Source organism: Euprymna scolopes, chromosome 12, assembly GCF_053919585.1.
Source record: "Euprymna scolopes isolate OS-2025 chromosome 12, ASM5391958v1, whole genome shotgun sequence".
Classification (NCBI taxonomy): Eukaryota; Metazoa; Mollusca; class Cephalopoda; order Sepiida; family Sepiolidae; genus Euprymna; species Euprymna scolopes.
This window is the reverse complement of record NC_136493.1, coordinates 70117478-70139138: the sequence shown is the minus strand read 5'-3', so window position 1 is coordinate 70139138 and position 21661 is coordinate 70117478. Positions and strand designations below refer to the sequence as shown.

The 21661-nt window shown below is 33.8% G+C and overlaps 1 protein-coding gene across 5 annotated transcripts in view; it reads left to right on the top strand.

Moving 5' to 3' along the window:
- LOC145291326 (arginase, hepatic-like) overlaps window positions 1-21661 on the top strand; it is a 646066-nt gene that overhangs the window by 406146 nt on the left and 218259 nt on the right. The gene's annotated exons all lie outside the window — the stretch shown is intronic.

The following is a 21661-nucleotide window of genomic DNA, read 5'->3' as shown; positions in this document are numbered from 1 at the left end:
TTCCTTATTTTAATATACATCTTTCTTTGATTGGAATTTCTTAACCCATTTTATATATATATATATATATATATATATATATATATATATATATATATATATATATATATATATATATATATATATATGCTGGCCTGCTAGGACATTATATATACAAATGTAGGCCAATTTGGGCATATTTTATTGGTTTAAAAATATAGGTTCTTTTTTTTACCAATTATCAGAAAATTTGAACCATAAAATAGTATCATAATCTTCAAAAGGCCTGTAAATTTTCATGTAATTTTGTCCCATAGAACTAAAGATATGAGCATCTCAATATTTAATTTGGCTACGACTGTGTGTGTATATATATATATATATATATACAGTCGTAGCCAAATTAAATATTGAGATGCTCATATCTTTAGTTCTTTAGTATATATATATATATATATATATATATATATATATATATATACATACATACAGTCGTGTATATATATATATATATATATATATATATATATATACATTAAATATTGTATATATATATATACATACAGTCGTGTATATATATATATATATATATATATATATATATATATATATATATATATATACACCATTTTTTTTTCAATTTTATAAGTTTGAAATCTCGGCAACTAGTGATCAGAGTTTAACAAATGAAGGTTCGTTGAAAAAAGCTAATGACGTGAATTTTGTAATGGGCTATGTTACATTTGCCCTTAAGGTCGCACATTAGTGTTTAAACAAGTGGGGATGACACTTTTCTATATTAATTTAACGTAAAATTAGCACCCACTTTACAGCCACTTGGCTATAAAGTGGGTGTTTATTTTACGTTAAATTAATATAGAAAAGTGATCCCCCACTTTTTAAAACTGTAATTTATTCATATAATTGAAATTACTCGTTTCCTGGGATTTTAACTGTTATTTTCGTTTTCACCATCCTTGAAACCTATTATAGTAGTAATTTTATAGGATTTTTTTGTGGATGGAAAGATACTGAACCTTTATCAATATTTCAATCATAGTCATTTGTTTTCCTAGTTTTGCATATGAATTACAAAATATCTGATATTTTCCCAAAACCTCTAGCCTTGGTGACGGGGAAACAAAAACATGCTGCTATGGTTCCAAATAATCTGAAATAGCTGCAAGGGGAGACTTGATTCCAAATATTTCTCATATGTTATATCTCCCCTTTCATCAAGGCCAGAGGTTTTGGGGAATATATATATATATATATATATTGTCAAAGTCAAGTAAATATCTGACAAAGAGATCGTTCTCGAAATATTATATTACACGGACATACCACCAGACCGACTTTGCAAATATAAATATACTGCGTATATGAAATATGAATATGTACACATGTATTTATAAGTTGTATTAATAAATTTCTCACCTGCTTCTGCATTGTACCGCCTTCTACAATTCCATTTAACTATATATATATATATATATATATATATATATATATATATATATATATATATATATATATATATATATAATCACAACAGAGACTTCTTGAAGCAGCACTTACCGCAAATTCAAGCACAATTAAACAAGTTTCTATAATGTATCGCCATTAATAAGTGAACTCATATTAAAAGAACATAATTTAATTTTAGACACAGGTTAACTCTTTCACACCACAGAAAACATCACCTATAATAATTAATACATATAATCAGACAATAAATTACATAGCAAAAATACACCCATTTCCTTTCAGTTACACATCCACATTTGAATCATAACAGCCATATTTATTCCAAAAAGAATATAAATTTATCATATCCTTTTTAAATATATAAACGGCTATATGACGTTTAAAAAAATCTCTCTCTTCACAACGCTATAGCTGTTTTTGAATTTCCAATGGCTTTTTTCATTCTTAACTACAACAAAGTAATCCGTTTCACAATAAGTATATTTTCCAATATTTCAACGACTTTTCGTTCTGAAATAGAACAAAGTCATACTTTTCATAACAAATATATTTCCAAATATTGTACTGGTATTTTATTTTCGGTAACTTATTCATCCAGAAGTCTTACAATAAGGACGAAACGTTGATGAACATATAAATTGGGATGTTCCTTTTTCATCTCTCTCTTTCTCTCTCTCTCTCTCTTTCTTCTCTCTCATTTTATATATATATATATATATATATATATATATATATATATATATATATATAGCCAGTAGAGTTTAGTTTCCTAGAAGTACATCCAATGAAACAGTGGCATGCTATTTCATATATAAAGGGGTTACCACGCTACTGAAGTAAAAAAGGCACCTTATTATTGTTGAAAAAGGTCTTTGCATTTGTGCATGTATTGCTGTGTTTTCCTGCGTTGTGAGTGACCGGGTTTCTGTGTGTCCCTGCGCATGTGTGTGTACGTGGGTGTATGCGGTGGTCTGTGTTGGTATATATATGTGTATGTGTCTTGTATACGTCTGTGAGGATGTGGAGACACGAGTAGATGGGGATGTTGTCTGCACCTGCGGATGGTCTGAATATGTATGTATTGTGTGTATGCTGGTGCGCATGTGTGTATATGTATGTGTATATGTATATGTGTATATATGTATTTGTGCTTATATATATGTGTACGTGTGTATGTATGTATATGTATATATGTATATGTGTGTGTATATGTAAGTGTGTGTATGTGTATATGTATGTGTATATCTATGTATATATGTGTGTGTATGTATATGTATGTGTATGTATATATGTATGTATATATATATATATATATATATATATATATATATATATATATATATATATATATATATATATATATATATGGGTTGATTTATGAGGACGTGTATCCAGTTGGGGTCCACGGGTTTTAGAATTCCCAATTATACAGTCTTATTATTATTATTATTGATATTGGTGGTGTCATTAGTATTATCAATATTACAAGAATTATTATTACTAGGATTATTAGTGGGATTAATATTAGTTTTGATATAATAACAGTCATGATGTATGGTACCCAAGTGTGTACATGGATGTCTGGATTTGAGATTCCACGTATGGATATTACTACGTATGTAGGTATGGATGTAAACATGTCATAACTGTATATGACCATTATATGTCTATGTATGTCTATATGTGTGTGTGTATATATGTGCGGGTGTAGCAAGGTGTAGGCGTTTATAAGTATATTAATATATATATGTACATGTGGAGTTTAGATAACTTTCGCGGTTTTATGTTTATTCTTATTTTGTTTGCTTATTTGTTTTTATTTTTTTCTCTTTTATTTTTATTTTTTATTTATTTTTTATTTATTTGTTTTATTTACCTTATTTTAATTTTAATTTTATTCTTGCGTAGTTATAGTTATTGCCTGGTTTCAGTGCGTGTGTATGAGTAAAATAAAACGAACAGCATATATTCGCTTCTGAATATCTGTATTAACATGTGTGTGTGTGTGTGTTTGTGTGTGTGTGCGTGTATGTGTGTGGATGGGTGTTGATTGGAAGACACCGGTCAATACTCAGTGACCATAGGAAATGTTTTTAATTTACAGACTGTAAGACAAAAATATTAAATTCTCAAGTACCTTATGCCATAAAAACCAAAAGATGGGATGGATAGAGAGAAAGGGAAATGAAAAAGAAGATGTTTATTATCTTCAAAGACCTCACTTGTCCTCTCACCGCGTTATGACTCCCACCCAGGTTACATTCTAACTTTACAAACGAAATAGGAAAATGTTTTTTGATTGAAATATCAGTTTTCGACGGTAATTCTTGGCCTGAAGACGTAGTCCCCCAACGCGGGTGATTACAGAAACATGTATGCACATATGTAGCCATTAATGTTTGTATAAATAAATTTAATATATATATATATATATATATATATATATATTAAGCTGAAGGTCTGTGTGTGTGTGTGTGTGTGTGTGTGTGTGTGTGTGTGTGGACACGAATAGGCTCCTATATGGTTGACTATTTTAAAAAACTGATTACATATAATGATAGAAGATGTATCGAGGATCAGGAATGGGTATGTTTGATCTGACAGAATGGAGGTTCATAAAAATTGTGGGGTCTGCGTTCGCGCCTGGCCCCCAAAATATGGAAATAAAAAATGAAAAAAAAACATGTACAAGTCTTTTTGATATAGATGTACATAAGAATATTTTGATAAGTATGTTTCAACTTAAATAGGAATGGTATAATAAAATTGTGGGGTCTACTTGCACGCATGTACTCCATGGAAATATGGCAAAAACTTTAACAAAGAATTTTCATATCTATTTGCGTAAGTATATTTTGATAATTATGTTTCAGTTTGAAGAAATATGGTATAATAAAATTATTGGGTGTTCGTTCGTGCCTGACCTCCATAGAATGTAAATATGTCACAAAGTTTAACAAGGTTTTTTAAAAGGGGTGAGGGTCCAAAATAACGCCTTAACTTTAATCTTAATTCACGTTAGCTTTTATTTATTTTTTTGAGTTGATTCATATTGTGTCGAATAAATCCATCTCATAAATTCACGTTCTTATTAAAATGAAAGCCAAAAAAAAAAGTCGGAACTTTAGACAATTCTCGACACAAATTTTGCACAACTCTGTTTTTTCCTTCTCCACTTGCACGTGGCACCCTTTCGAAAATAGATAAATAGATAAATAATAGAAAATAAGAACCTTACTTGTTATCGTGTCAAAAGAAGGAAAAAATCCTGCTCACGTGATTACGTGTCTTTTTAAAAACATTTACATAACCTTTTTATTTTTATTTATATATCTGTTTAAGTTTTTTGTCAGTGTACTAGAAGGAATTCAGTTGATTACAACCCTTTCTCCGTGTTCTTTACATTATAATAGTACAACCCTGAATCCGACGGCGCAATACTACACTGTTCAATACTGTAAAACTGAAACGAAGCTGTTCTGCTTGAAAAGGCGCCATTTTCTTCTTATTCATATTTATATCGATTCTTAGCTTTAAAAAACTAAAGTAATTACGTGTTTACTTTTTTAATATCCCATTTTGCTGTTTCGGATTATTTTACGTAAGTAAAGCTTCATTATTTTTCAAAACTGTTTTTGTTTCTTTGTTTTTCGATATTTCGCCGCTATTATTTAGTAAGAGTGTTTAGGAGAAAAGCCAACAAACGACTACCCGAAAAAAGCAAATATACAAGGAATAAATGTTACCATAGTCAATAAAAGTTCAGTTCATGTTTTATTTTTGTTTTGAAATAGTTTTTGATGCTCTTTACTTGAAATAATTTCAGCGAACTGAAATTAAAACGAAATTTGAGGCGATAACTACTTAAATGAATTTTTATATAAACTACACATGCCATAATCGAATATTCTTCAAGCACAAAATAACAGAAAACATTAAAATATGTTTATAAATATTCCTTACGTTGACGGAACTCTCTTAAATTGTTAACACAGAATGCTCAGGTGCCCCTCCTTCAAATTGAAAACGGGGCTCTCCATTTCGAAGTCGCTGCCATTTTGATTTTTTTAAAACCGGTTCGTGAATTTAAAAAAAAAATCCTTTTACAAACTACTTAAAAATACAAACCAATAAACTTTTCTACGATAAAAGTAACTTTTATTGACTATGGTAACATTTATTTCTTGTATATTTATATTATTATATATATAACATTTTCTCTCATTTTGTTGGTCACTCTTGGTTACTAATGGAAACAAAGTTGATATAAAAAAATATATTTTCGCGAAAATTATCTTTACTTTCATCATATTTTGCTTAGGGTAAAATTTTTGAGTATCGAAACCTATCTCTTTACAACCCCCTCCTTTTCATAACCTATCATACTTTCATCAATCACAGTCCATTTTCTGTAGGCTGTTTTTGAACCCAGTCAACGACGGGTACTTCTGGTATGCATATGTAGGTGTAAAAATACATGATGACTTTGTTAACATGAACTGATCATATCATTCTCTCAGCAGAATAGAACTTGAGTGAGAATTCCAAAGCGTTTTGCAGATTATTAAGCAATGGCAGCTTCGTTAAAACATGTTTATCTGGAATGAAGGCAATAATAACAAGAATATCTAAAATGTTTCCACATCATCTTTAGTCTCACCTTCTCTGTGAATTGACCTACAGAAAATGGCTACACACGTGCGTTCACTTATGAAATACTCATGCAACTTTCGTTGAATTTGATTTTTTGTTTTATTGTCTATCAACTAGTTTGAAGGTGAATTGTATCACTTATTAGACACAATTCTTTGATTGGTTCAACACTTTGGGATGATTTTATGTCAAAAGTCGTGTAAGATAATGGGCATGTGTAACATTTGCATAGTGTTTTGGCATCATCGAGTCTTGTATTAAACTATGATTCATCATTATTATTAGTTGTACATAGTAGCAGTGGTCATTTGCTACCTTCTTATATATATATATATATATATATATATATATATATATATATATATATATATATAGAAGTGGAAAATGAATTCACAAATACTATATATTGGAAAATATAAAATGAATCATTTATTTAATAAAGATATACATACATTTAGCTTTGGTACAATGAGTCAATTTTATCCCCCAACAAAATGTATGGTTGTCATTATTAAATAAATGACTCATTCCATATTTTCCAATATATAGTATTTGTGAATTCATTTTCCACTCCTATTGTCTCTATATAAGCCTCATTGAAATTTGTTGAGCTTTATATTATCCAGATAAGCCTCCTTTTATAAAATTGAATTTACTCTATTCTTCTATCTACCCTCGTTATATCTATATATATAAAAATGTAATTCTTGGTTCGTTCAAAGTCCATAAAACCATATTTCTACATTACCAATTTAATTGAAATTTTCAGAAAATTTATGTGTAAAGTCAAGGAATGTTTGCATGTTATTAAAATAAATTAAGATCGTTAAGATCGCAAATTATAAAAATATATTAAATAAAATAAAAATATTTTTTGTAACTGCGAGACTGTCCGCCATATTTCATTTCCGGTAGAAATTAGCCTTTCACGTGCACCCCAGGTTGACGACTTTCGGATTACAACATTTAACTATCTAATTAATAGATAGGTAAAAAAAAAAAAAATTCCCTATTTTTAAATTATATATATATATATATATATATATATATATATATATTTGTACTTTAACCTTACAATTGAATAAAAAAAAACATATAAAACTTTAATTAAACTTGGAAATATGATTTAAAAAATAGCGCGGATCGATAAGTGCACTAGCACCATTTGCTTATCTTAATTTTTTATTTTTAAAAGCCTACCTAAAATAAATTTGTCTAATTCTTAATTTCTTATGTTATTGGAAAAAAAAAAGGTAAATATGAAGAATTACTCCACCCTCAAAAATTCCTTTAAAATTACCACTTTTATAGGTTTTCGGGGCCGCTGAAAACGAAAATAACGTTTATAATTAAGGCAAACGAGTAGTTTCCAAGATATGAAGAAATGTTAGTTTAAAAAAGTAGAGGATCACTTTTCCATAATAATTTAACGTAAAATGATCACCCACTTTGTGGCCACGATTTTGGTGTGGGGGGAACTTTCTTTCTACCCTTGGAAAATCCTTTAAAATTACCTGTTTAATAGCAAAATGCAAAAGAAATCAAACAAAAAACTTTTTAGCCAAGAAACACACAGAAAATTTTTTAAAAATAGCATCCATTTTTTTCTATCAAATTCATTTGCTGTTTTTATTGAAAACTATTTTCTCCCGGATTTTTGATAAAATTTTCCATAAACATATATATAACAAAAAATTTTTTTAAAGATTTTGGTGTGCTAAAAACGAATCTGCAAACCGTTTCCGTCGCAAAAAAAATAGTTTTATGATATGAAGAAATTACTTTTTCGAAAAGTAGGCGATCACTTTTCCATGTAAATTTAACTTAAAATAAGCACCCACTTTCTAGCCACCTGAGAGAGGGGGGGATTTTTTCCCATGTTTATTGGCTAAACAGCTTTCGTTTATGCTCGCGCGTAGCATAAACAAAGGCTACGGCTGTGAAATGGGAAATAGTCCCAGAGTCCAAGGGTTATTACCATGCAAAAGAAATCAAACCAAAAACCTTTTAGCCAAGAAACACACAGAAAAATGCCCCTCTCTCAGGTGGTCGGAGTGTGGGTGCTCATTCTAAGTTAAATTTACATTGAAAAGTGATCACCCACTTTTTGAAAAAGTAATTTCTTCATATCATGAAAACTTTCTTTTTGCGACGGAAACGGTTTGCAGATTCGTTTTTAGTACACTGAAATCTACAATAAAATATTTCGTTATATACGAACATGAGACGGGCCTTAAAGTAAAATAATACCGGATTTTTGGGGGCATATTTGCTGTTTAGTTGTACAAATATCCTCAAACCAGGTAATCACTAAAAGGGACTCTTAAAAGTCGTCATCTGTATCGAGCAAAAGTTTAAAACCACTGATTATATGTCAGCCTATGTCACAGTAACATATATTTAGTGAGTTCCTAACAGTATTTTGTATAGTTTTTTAGTTTAAACTCATTTTCACAAAATTTCTCCAAACTTAACGTGTTCGATACAGTCTACCGCCATTTATATTTTTCAAATATACCGATAAACACTGCATGTTTTTGAACCGATTAAACATTATACATTACATAAAAACACTACAATGTTATCCAGTTAGGGAGAACATTTATTTTCTTGTCTTTGATAAAATTTATTTGTTATATATTTATTTTTTGACAACTTCTTTGTATCTGTGTTTAGTAATACAAACCCTTTTCATTTAATGTAACGTTTAGTCGGCTCGAAAAACAGTGTTTATTGGTGTATTTGAAAGATACAAATAGTGGCGGACACTGTTGATTACGTTAAGTTTGAGAAAGTGAGTTAAAACTAAAAAACTATACAAAATACTGTCACAAACCCACCGATTATGTCAGCCTATGTCATGGTAACATATATTCGATGGGGTTTTGACACTGTATTTTATAGTTTTTAGTTTTCAACTTACTTTCCCAAACTTAACGTATTCAACAGAGTCTGCAACCATTTCTGTTTTTCGAGCCGATTAAACATTTTACATTACATAAAAACACTAAACAATTATCCAGTTAGGTAGAAACATAACTTACCTTATCTTTGCTTTCATTTATTTGTTTTTGGACAACTTTTTCGAATCTGTGTATAGTAACCCCCTCCCTCCATCACTCAAATATCAATTACTAACTCACATTTTTGTATACAGAAAACAACAAAAAAAAAAAACATTTAGCATTTCAACATTTTTGCTACGTTCAGCTTTATCCACTGATTGTTGGTCGAGCCCAAGCCATGATTGACGGTAATCCCGAGGATCAGGATCCAATTCTTCAAGAGTACCATTTTTTTTCATTCTCGCCTTTTTTATTTTACTTTTTGGAATGGATTGCTGTACTAAGAATATAAGAAACATGCATTTTCTCTTTTTATTAGAATTTTCCATTACACCAAATTGAGCCAAAGCAACCCGTGGCAGGGTACAGCTAGTATATATATATATATATATATATATATATATATATATATATATATATATATATATATATATATATAACATAAGCATGCATATGTCGCCACACATTCATGAGCATGTTTTAGTAAGCTAGTTAAAAGTTACTAGAACCCTTTTCAGGCGATACTGCTTAGAGTTTACAGACTTTTGTATAAGTAGTATCGCCTGAAGAGGTCTCTAGTTACTTGTAACTAGCTGACCGAAACATGCTCATGAATGTGTAGTGACATGTAAATGCTTCTGTAAGACAAATAAAACGTATATTTTGCCCTACTTTAGTATTGAGCATTCTTGTATGAATTTTGTTAAAATTCATTAGTTGCTTCACCTCTCGAAAATATTAATCTGGAATAATTATATATATATATATATATATATATATATATATATATATATATATATATATATATATATATATATATAAAAGTGAACTTGCCTGTGTATCTGTCTGTCTGTGTATCTGTCTGCCTGTGTGTGTACATTTTATATATATATATATATATATATAAGCAGATGTTTCGTGGTACACAATTTTAATATTGCTTTGAAAAGTATGAATGGAGTCATTATGGGTGAGAAAAAAAAACAAGAGAAACGGGAAATTGTATAGAGACAAATCGACTAAAAAGAATTATAGGTAAAAAAACAACATCGAATAAAAAAGGATCCATACGAAATTTCGTGTAAAAAAAAAAATTAAGAGATCTAGAGGTTAACCTTTCGACCGACCCTTTTCAATAGATCTCGTCGGTAAGTTACATTAAGTTAACGAATGAGAATGGAAAAAGGGGAGGAGATGAAGTCGAGAAAAAAATATATATATAATTAAGAAAATCCGTTGTTTACAAATAAGTATAGACAAAACAGAAAAACCAGCGTACATGTAGACTTTTTTTTTTTTTAAAGTTCTTTAAATAACTCTAATTTATGTGAAAGTTCTTTTTGTCTACATAAAGCTGGTTTGCGCATCAGCACACTTACTGCCTCCAAGATGTTGAGGTGCTGTTTGTTCCGGGCTTTATGTAAAATGCGAAAACATTCATCAGAATATGCTTGGCCACATGTTTTATTTTCGTACAAATGAACACCAATTGACGATTCGAGAATTGGTGGTCGTCCGGATGTATTCCGTAAAGGCTCGGATGTATTCCTTAAAGGCCCGGATGATATAAAAAGTTTGCGTAAATACCCAGGAACGTGTTGTGCCACTCTGACCCCTATCCTTACATCATCAACGCTCTGATCCCCATCTGGCATCAATGGTGATGGATGGCTCTCGTCTGGGTGAGTCGATTTGTCTCTATACAATTTCCCGTTTTGACAAGCTTCTGGGTTTGACCTTTACTCCTGATCTGAAATGGAACACGTACATCAAGTCTGTTGCCAAGGTCGCTGGAAAGATGGTGGGATCCTTCTACCGCTCCAGAAGATATCTCACTACTGATGCAATTCTCTATCTATATAAAAGCCAAGTACGTCCAAGGATGGAATACTGTTGCCATATCTGAGCAGGAGCTGCCAAAAACAGCCTATCATGCCTTGACAGAGTACAAAATAGACTTCGTGGCTTAGTGGGGATGCCCTTTTCTCTACCCTGCAACCCCTCTCTCACAGAAGAGACGTTGCGTGCCTATCCGTGTTTTATCGTTATTTTCATGGCAGGTGCTCGTCTGAACTCCAATCCCTGGTCCCCCCTCGCCAATCTTTCACGAAAAACACCCGTCTAGCTGAATCCACTGTGAAAAATTTCCCCCACTCTATATCTGTGCCTAAATCAAAACGCGGATTCCATGAACAAAGCTTCTTTCTTAGAACTGCACGCCTGTGGAACTCTGTTCCGTCTGCCTGCTTCCCTCCGGACTACAACTTCGATGTCTTCAAGTCTAATGTTAACAAATTCCTAATGAACCGCCCCCTTAAGTAAACACTCCATCAAATCTCCTCACTAACGTACTGTACTTACAATAACCCTTATCCCTGAGTGGCTTCCGGGCCTTGATAAGTGGTGATCACTGTGTAAAAAAAAAAAAAAAAAAAAAAAAAAACGTTGAAAAGTTCGACCCACGTAGTCAGCATCGCACCGACATCTAAACTCGTATATTATTAAACTATTTTGTAGCGTGGGAAGTACATCTTTTTTAAACGCTGGGAAGGCAGTTTTGGTACACAGCACTACTCGGCGTTGCACCGCGTAAAAACAGTGGGAAACAACCTAACAAAACCTCTACTAATTGAACCTATGTAGGGGAGTTTCAAATAAACCGGACATTTAGCCGGACCGAAAAGAGGCTTAGTGTTAAAACTAGTAAGTTTTTGGCGAATATGCTTAGAAATTATACCACCAGGGAAACCATTTTTAATAAGCATGTCCGTTATTTTCTTAAGTTCCTCCTCAAGTTTGCTTGGCGAACATATCATGAGTGCACGGTGGACCAAGGTCTTAATTAAACTTATTTTCCTGTTCATAGGGCAAAAGAATCCCAACTGATATACAACCCTGTAAAGGTAGGTTTCCAGTATATGGTTGTATTAAACCGATTCCCTATCCTTTCTACAAGGACGTCCAAAAAGGGTAAAGAGTAATTCTGCTCTTCTTCCATCGTAAACTGAAGTGCCGGGTGGAGACTGTTTAATTTCAGAAAAAAATCACTTCATGGCGGCACTTGAAAATGACAAAAGTGTCATCTACATAACGCCAATAACGAACAGGTCTAGAAACCTGAGTAAACAGTAAGGATTCCTGAAAGCCTAGGAAAATATTGGCCAGGATAGGACCCAAAGGACTACCCATGGCCACCCCATCTACCTGTTGATACATTACGTCATTAAAGCTAAAACAGACCGACTTGGTAGCTAGTTCCATGAATTCAAGGAAAATAGGAGGGGTTAATGTGCTACGATAGAGCATATCCGAACAAATTTGAATAGTTTCATCAAGGGGTATATTAGTGAAAAGATTGGTAACGTCGAAAGAACATAGGAAAGTTGTTTCTGAATTAAAATCAAGTTCACGTATAGTGGCAGCAAAACGAAAAGAATTCCTTTAGTACAAGTAGCTCAAGAATCTCGGACAACCATTTTGCCAGTTCATGCTGGGGTGAACCGATCATGGAAAGAATGGGTCTTAAAGGGACCTCGTTCTTGTGAATCTTTGGTAGCCCGTACATTCTGGGTCGTTGTGAACCCACGGGCCGGATTCTATCATAAGTATCTTTACTAATAAATTTCCTCCTATGTATTTGAAGAAACCGTTTCTGGAGTTTTACTTCAGTGTTCGAAGTGCTATCAACAGATGTATCGCCAAGCCTTTTAAATTTGGATTTATCATTTAAAATATCCAACATTTTTCTGATATAATCATTCGTATTAAGGATAACAACACCCGCACCTTTATCCGGCTTAGTGATGTAAATATCCTTATTAGTTTTAAGGAGTTTGGCGGCTTGATAGTGGATTTTAGTCCATACAAACTCACGAGCATTGATAGGGGAGTTCGTGAACTTGTGCGCCAGTTCAGCTAACCTAGCCTTCATATACAAAAAATCATCGTTGGAACGAGGCTCATGATGTTTAAGCTGTGAGTTTAATATTTCGAATTCAGCAAAGGTACTTTCCTTACCAATCATTCGGGGGGGGGGGGGATGCCGACATCCAACCCTCTGGCTAATACAACTTTTTCGTTATGGGAAAGAGTGACACCTGAGAAGCTGAACACATGACGGTCTACTGTAATCCCTTCACCGTGCCTGGTGCGAATAAGTGCGGACAAACATCTCTGGTTGTTCGAACGAGCTTTGTTGCTGCGAAAATTATCAGTAGTTGATAAATTTCGAAAACCGTAGTCTATCAAAAAAGGTATGGTTAGACCACGCAACCGACCATAAACGACGATATTTAGCAACAGTGGAAACAAGGATGCGTTCAAAGTACAAACATTCATCCTTGATAAATGCGCGTTCCAAGTTGAGAACATTTCTGGCTTTGATTTTGGCAATACGGCCAGAAATATATCCTGGGGCGACAAAATTATCCAAACAGGATTTAAGAAATTCTATCTTGGTTCGAAGTGATATGATCTTACCCCTAATTTTATATCATCCGGGCCTTTAAGGAATACATCCGGGCCTTTACGGAATACATCCGGACGACCACCAGTTCTCGAATCGTCAATTGGTGTTCATTTGTACGAAAATAAAACTTGTGGCCAAGCATATTCTGAGGAATGTTTTCGCATTTTACATAAAGCCCGGAACAAACAGCACCTCAACATCTTGGAGGCCGGCAGTGTGCTGATGCGCAAAAAACCAGCTTTATGTAGACAAAAAGAACTTTCACATAAATTAGAGTTATTTAAAGAACTTTAAAAAAAAAAAAAGTCTACATGTACGCTGGTTTTTCTGTTTTGTCTATACATATTTGTAGACAACGGATTTTCTTAATTATATATATTTTTTTTTCTCGACTTCATCTCCTCCCCTTTTCCATTCTCATTCGTTAACTTAATGCAACTTACCGACGAGATCTATTAAAAAGGGTCGGTCGAAAGGTTAACCTCTAGATCTCTTAATTTTTTTTTTTACACGAAATTTCGTATGGATCCTTTTTTATTCGATGTTGTTTTTTTACCTATAATTCTTTTTAGTCGATTTATCTCTATACAATTTCCCGTTTCTCTTGTTTTTTTTTTTTCTCACCCATAATGACTCCATTCATACTTTTCAAAGCATCTATATATCTATAAAAGTGAACGTGTCTGTCTGTCTGTCTGTCTGTCTGTGTACATTTCCCTACTCAATAACTCTGTCAATTTTTAGTCTATAGACTCGAAATTTGAAATACCGGGTACTGAGATTTTGGAAAATCGATGTGACGGGTGTCAGCCAGAAATTTGGCTGTTAAGGGGTCAAATTTCAACGATTTGACCTTTAAGAACTCTACCAAACTCCTCCGACAATTTTGGGCCTAGACACTTGAAATTTTAGATATAGGTTCCTTGAACCTGGATCTAATTTAATAAAGTGATTTGAGCCCGAAACTATAAATTTTAAGGGGTCATAATTGGGGTCAAATTAAAAAAAAATTTACTCTTTTTTTTTTTTTTTTTTTTTGCTCAGCATACACCTCCAAACACCCGGGCAACGCAGGGCTGAAATGCTAGTATATATATAAAAGTGAACTTGTCTGTGTATCTGTCTGTCTGTGTATCTGTCTGCCTGTGTGTGTACATTTCCCTACGCAATAACTCTATCAATTTTTAGTCTACAGACTCGAAATTTGATATACAGGGTACTGAGATTTGGGAAAATCGATGTGATTCATTTTCGGCCAGAAATTTGGCGATTAAGGGATCAAATTTCAACGATTTGACCTTTGAGAACTCTACCAAACTCCTCCGACAATTTTGGGTTTAAACATTTGAAATTTTAGATATAGGTTCCTTGGACATGGATCCAACTCAATAACTTGATTTGACCCCAAAACAATAAATTTTAAGGCGTAATAATAGGGGTCAAATTTAAAAAAAATGAATGCTTTTTTTTTTTTTTGTTCGGCATACACCTCCAAATACCCAGGCAATGCCGGGCACCCATGCTAGTATATATATATATATATATATATATATATATATATATATATATATATATATATATAGAGAGAGAGAGAGAGAGAGAGCGAACGAGAGAGAGAAGATCAATAGAAGAATGGTTTTATATTGAAATTCCAAACATGACCACTAATAATGATGAGTCAAGGAGGGGAATCTTATGATTTTTAGACACATAAATAAAGCTCAATGAAAATAATTTAGAAAAGAATCAACATCTTTTATCTGTGAAATATCAACAAAACTCTGTCGACAAATATCAGCATCAGGATTGATACAATATTTTACTCATTCCTTAGTTCGTACGTTATGGTTAAACAAAAAACAAAAAAAAACAAATACAATTTTTGAAGGTTAGACTACTTTTAAAAAAAATTATGAATTTGCGAAAGTTGACCTTAAAAAGAACAATCTGGCAATCCTGGAAAAGAATATGAAATGACCTCCATTTGCTATAGCCTCGTTTTCGAATATCATTATAATAATATATGGCCATTGTTGTAACTCTATGATGAAAGGAACTCGAAATAAGTCTGATGTGCAGCAGTTCTTCACTGAAGAAAAAAGTCAGCGAAACATTACATAAAAAAGAGAACATTAGAAAGAAACAGGACAAAAAAGAACATTGTCTGTCAAGAGGTGCTGGACTGAAGGAGTGAATTAAAGATTGTATCTTACAATGTGATTTTATGATTTGTAATGAACTATATAGCACAATATTACTCTCTGAATATTTATTAGTACTTTTAAATTTATCTCATTTGGGTCAGTTCTATATTTAAAATACAATGAATACTATTTTGAAAGAAATGTTAAAAATTTGCTGCATGTTATTGGTTTTTCTGTCAAAAAAACTAATATTTTGCGCTATCCAGAAAAATGTTTGTTGATTAAATGTATTTCCCATTCCATGAAATTTCCATGGCTTATGCTTGTAAGAAGAAGAAGAAGAAGAAGAAGAAGAAGAAGAAGAAGAAGAAGAAGAATACTCTTGTTTGCAGTTTCAATCTTCTTACTAATATTCTGATATACATTATAATATTTATTTTAGGGAAATAATCTATATAAATAAAACAGTAGTATGTATGTATGTATGTATGTATGTATGTATGTATGTATGTATGTAGAATAGAAAGTCTCTCTATTCTATCTTCTGTGTATTTGGGATTGTTTTACTCTTTTATTCATGTTGAATTCACCTATTCGTAACAACCATCATCATCGTCGTCATGAACGTTGTGGATTTGTACCGTTATGAACACGTTTTCATTTTAAAAACTATACAACCGGCGAAGCGAACGTCTCTCTATTCTATCTTCTGTGTATTTAGGATTTTTTTACTCTTTTATTCATGTTGAATTCACCTATTCGTAACAACCATCATCATCGACATGATAAATGCTCCTTCATATATATTCTACATGTACGTGTATGTGTACGTGTGTATGCATATGTATGTACATGCGTGTATTTATGAACGTATGAGTGTATGTGCATGTTGTCATGTGTATTTGTTCTTGCGTATGTATGTTTGCGTGCATCCGTTTGTATGCATGCTTGTATGTGTACGTGTATATCTTTATTTCGATATGTGTGTGGGGTGGAGAGGACTCCCAAAAGCCCTGTTAAGGCAACCTCTCTGGGTGACACAAATCTCTGATTTAAAAAAAAAAAATACATAAAGCGGGAGACCAGTACTCGCATTAAGCTGATCTGCAGTTTGATTTGTTGCTGGCTATCTTGCTCATGCTTGTTGCTTTTGAACCGAGAGAGAGACTTAGCTGTCGTACAAAGCTAAAACTCTGTAACATCATCTTTGTATAGATACTTCCTCAGGCATTCGTCTATAAAAAATTGTCCGTGGCGATGGAAAAAGTGTCACCCGTGTAGCCCTGAAATGCTGGAAGCATGTAATAATTGATCTGCCATCATTCTATATATGCATATGTGTGTGTATGTATGTATGTATGTATGTATGTATGTATTTTAATATATGTACTGGTGTATGTATGTGTATGTATACTTATTTGTATATATATGTATATATGTATGTGTGTATATATTTTTATTTATTTATTTATTGTATATACATGTTTATGTGTGTTTGTATGTATATACGTATATATATTTGTGTGTATGTATATGTATATGTATATATGCATATATATGTATGCGTATAGGTGCATATATATGTATGTGTACGTATATGTAGGTAACTTTATGTGTATGTATGTATATGTGCATACATGTGTACGTATATGTATGTGAATATGTATGTATATGTGTGTATGTATTTGTATAGTATATATGTGTATGCATATATATGTATATGTGTGTGCATGTATGTATGTATGTATATGTTTGTATGTATGTGTTATATGTATTCTGTATGTATGGATGTATGGATGTGTTAATGTGTGTATGTTTATGGGTATGTATGTGTATGTATGTGTGTATATGTATATATATGTATGTATGCCAAGCACCGTCTTCAATGTCATGTCTGCTTGAGCGTGTGAATTCGCTGGCAGGACTAAAAAAAAAAAGGTTATTTTCGGGCTCATGGACTTTCAGTGACTGAGGGAGTGGCACTCGTCTGACAAGACGTTGCAATCATCATGTATGTATGTATATGTGTATGTGTGTAAAATTTAACCGATAAACCCTTAAAGTACTGGTTATATAACACTGAAATAAACAAGAAATAATAAGCAAAGATGGTTGATAATGAATAAATCTTTGAGTGGATGAATAATGCGTACAAAATGACGTCACAAGTTGAATTTGTCGAACTATTTCTATTGCTTAAGTCAAAGGAAGCTTGAAATGGTTTGATTTTAAAACTTTCTTATTTATATCGCGATAATTCATACGGGAGGGAACACGTCTGGAGTGCTAAATGTTTTGGTTTCGATTCGATGGCACCCAAATCATTTTTTTTTTTTAACTTTTGAAATCAGTATGATGTAAGTATTTTTTGATGTATGTAAACATTTTTTTCTCTACAGTATGCATTACCTTTAGCTAGTCTAAACTTAATACGTAACCCTAAAGGTATTACTCTTAACCAGTTCTTTAAACGAGTTCTTCAAATGTAAATTAATAAAAAATAACCAGACTTTCCAATTTAATAAAAGCTCTATTATAGCATATTTATTATGGGGTGGAGCTGGAATGCTCGAACATTCAAGCTCGAGGTAGATAAAATGCATTAATATGGGAGGGAAGACTATCTTCAAGTACTATCCTAAGCTGGGAATGGGGCAATGGATTATACTAAGTAGGTATTAACAGGTCCCTCTCACCTTTTTTTTTTTAAATGGAGAGTAGGTAATACATATGGTTGTGTTATCAGCAGTTCCAGTAACTCTCGCTTTTCTTTTTTTGTCCTTCAGTCCTCATTTCCAATGAGTGATTTTTCTGAGAAAGGGTGAAGAAAAAGCTGTTTTCCAGGTCGGTAGTACTTCGTGAACAGTAACATGAGATGTCAGAAATTCCTTGTGGTCATATTACTAGTAAGGGTGCTGGAGGTAAACGTTTCATCTCGGCTGACATTATCCATCTGATAGTCAGGACCCGAACCTTGGAGTAACCACTAAGGAGGCTGCCCTATCAGCAGGTGCAAAGCACCGGGGCTGGTGTATTGCCATTTGGTGAATGGATTCTGGACCATGCAGTAGTTTCTGGTAGGGCCTCTCGATGCCATACTAGTGGGTAATTTTTACGGCTTTACCTTATCATGTGCTGCAAAAAAAAAATCATGTCTTTTTCTCTCTTACTTTCCCTCTCTGTCCTGCTACAACCAAGTCTATCGACCTGTTCTACAAATCCCAAACCTTAACATGACAACTCTCCAGAAAAAAAAAAAACACGAATAAACCTAGAACCCCATCCTCCAATGTAGACCCCTACTACCATGTTTCCTTCTCCAACATCAGGGGTCTACGTTCCAATCGTCCACAGGTTGAAACCCAATTGCAGGAGACAAACCGGACATATTCTTTCTAAATGAAACTGGCATAGGGCCGACCACTCCCCTAGATGAGTTAATAATTAAAGGATACTCTAACTTAACATCTAAATCTGACCCCCAAGATCGCCATGGGCATGGAGTGTGTGCCTACATTAAAGATGGCTTTCCATGTGGTAGGGATATCTGCAGAGAAGACCCTAATTTACCTTATATGTGCTTCTGGGTTGCACTAGCTTACACCACTGCATTTATATTTGCCGTCTATCGCCCCCACAACAGTGGGGTTATTATCTTTAAGAGTATATCTGAGAAAATTGACCACATACTGTCTGCTCATCCTTTGGCTAACATTCACATTTGCGGTAACTTCAATGTTCATAATGTGGAATGGCTGACCCACTCAAATAAAACCGATGATGAGGGGAGGTTCTGTTATGATTTTACCATTGCCTGTGACCTCACTCAGATTGTTCACAAACCCACCCGTGTGCCCAATACTACCTGTCAGTATGAAGCCTTCTAGACCTTTTTCTTACAACTTTCCCTGAGCTATGTTCATGTTCCATTCTATCTCCTCTGAGATCCTCCGATCACTCCATTGTATCAGTTAAGATAAAAATGTACCTCTCCACCATATGGTATATCGATACTCTATGGCTGACTGGGATAGCTTCTGTACATTTATATTTGATCTACCTCTGCATTCCATGTTTAAAAAGGATGTGTCCTCTATAGTATCAGACCTGACCGAATAGTTAATAGTAGGCATAGACCGATTCATACCATCCAAAACATTTCAACAAAAACCTAACAGCCAGCCATGGTTCTCCCCAGAATGTGCTGCTGCCATCACGCACAGAAATCACTTTTTCCATAGCTACCAACGTAATAGATGTACTGAGACTAAAGCTGCTTTCAGGACTGCCAGCAACCACTGTAAAAAATGCAAGAGAACTATATGCTCAGTCCGTTAAATTCAAAGTAGCTGAGCAGCGGATTGGCTCCCACCAGTTTTGGTAAATAGCAAACAGGATCCTGAACAGAAGTATGCATTCTATCCCAACTATCATCAATGGACCTGAGGTCATCTCGTCAGCATCAGACAAGGCCAGACTATTTGCCAAAAACTTTGTAGGTAATTCTACCCTAAGTGACAAAGGCCATCAACTCTCCGTATTTCCTCCTATAACAGTTAACATGCTATGCAACATACAAGTATCTGTGTGTGAGGTCGCCAAGCTAATTAAGAATCTTGATTCCAGTAAAGCAACTGGCCATGACGGCATTCCAATAATAGTGCTGAAAAAGCTTCATCCAGAACTTGCCTCCATACTTACAAAACTGTTTAAGCGTTGCCTTAAGGAGAAGTGCTTTCCAACACCCTGGAAAACCTCATCAGTATGCCCTATATTTAAGAATTCAGGTGAAAAGTCACCTAGCTCTTAGTACAGACCGATAAGTCTCCTATGTGTCATGAGTAAGTTGTTGGAATCCATATTAAATAAAGAAGTAGTCAACCACCTCAGCAGAAATAACCTTCAATAACATGCAATATGGTTTTTGCTCCGTAAGATCTACAGCAGATGTGCTAACGGTTACATCTCATAGGATTAGTGAATCTCTCGACAAAGGCTTCCTTTCCAGGGCAATTGCTCTTGACATATCGAAGGCCTTCGATAAGGTATGGTATAAGGGCCGACTTCACAAGATTTCCATCTATGGCACCACTGGAAATGTTTTCTCAATTATTAAATCATTTCTCTCTGATAGGTTCATAAGAGTAGTGGTTGATGGGTAGAATCAGAGGCTCACAGTATTAACGCTGGAGTCCCTCAGGGGTCAATCATGGGCCCAACTCTCTTCCTGATCTACATCAATGATCTCCCAAAACATATACTTAAATCATTTGTTGACATCTATGCTGATGACACAACCATCTATGGCAACACATCAAAGGCCATAAATGACAAAGTTCTCTCTGATTCTCTCTCCTTTGATCTTGAGCGCGTGTTACAGTGGGGGAAGAGGTGGCTGGTTACTTTTAATGTATCCAAAACCAAGCTTCTATCTTTACATCATCAATGCTCTGATCCCCATCTGGCAACAATTGAAATGGATGGCTCTCGTCTTGAGGAGGTTCCATGTTTTGATAAGCTTCTGGGATTGACCTTTACTCCTGATCTGAAATGGAACACGTACATCAGGTCTGTTGGCAAGGATGCTGGGAAAATGATGGGATCCTTCTACTGTTCCAGAAGATATCTCACTACTGATGCAATTCTCTATCTGTATAAAAACAAAGTACATCCAAGGATGGAGTACTGCTGCCACATCTGGGCAGAAGCTGTTAAAAACAGCCTATCCTACCTTGGCAGAGTACAAAATAGACTTCGTGGCTTAGTGGGAGATGCCCTTTTCTCTTCCCTGCAGCCTCTCTCCCACAGAAGAGACTTTGCGAGCCTGTCTTTGTTTTATCGTTATTTCCATGGCAAGTGCTCGT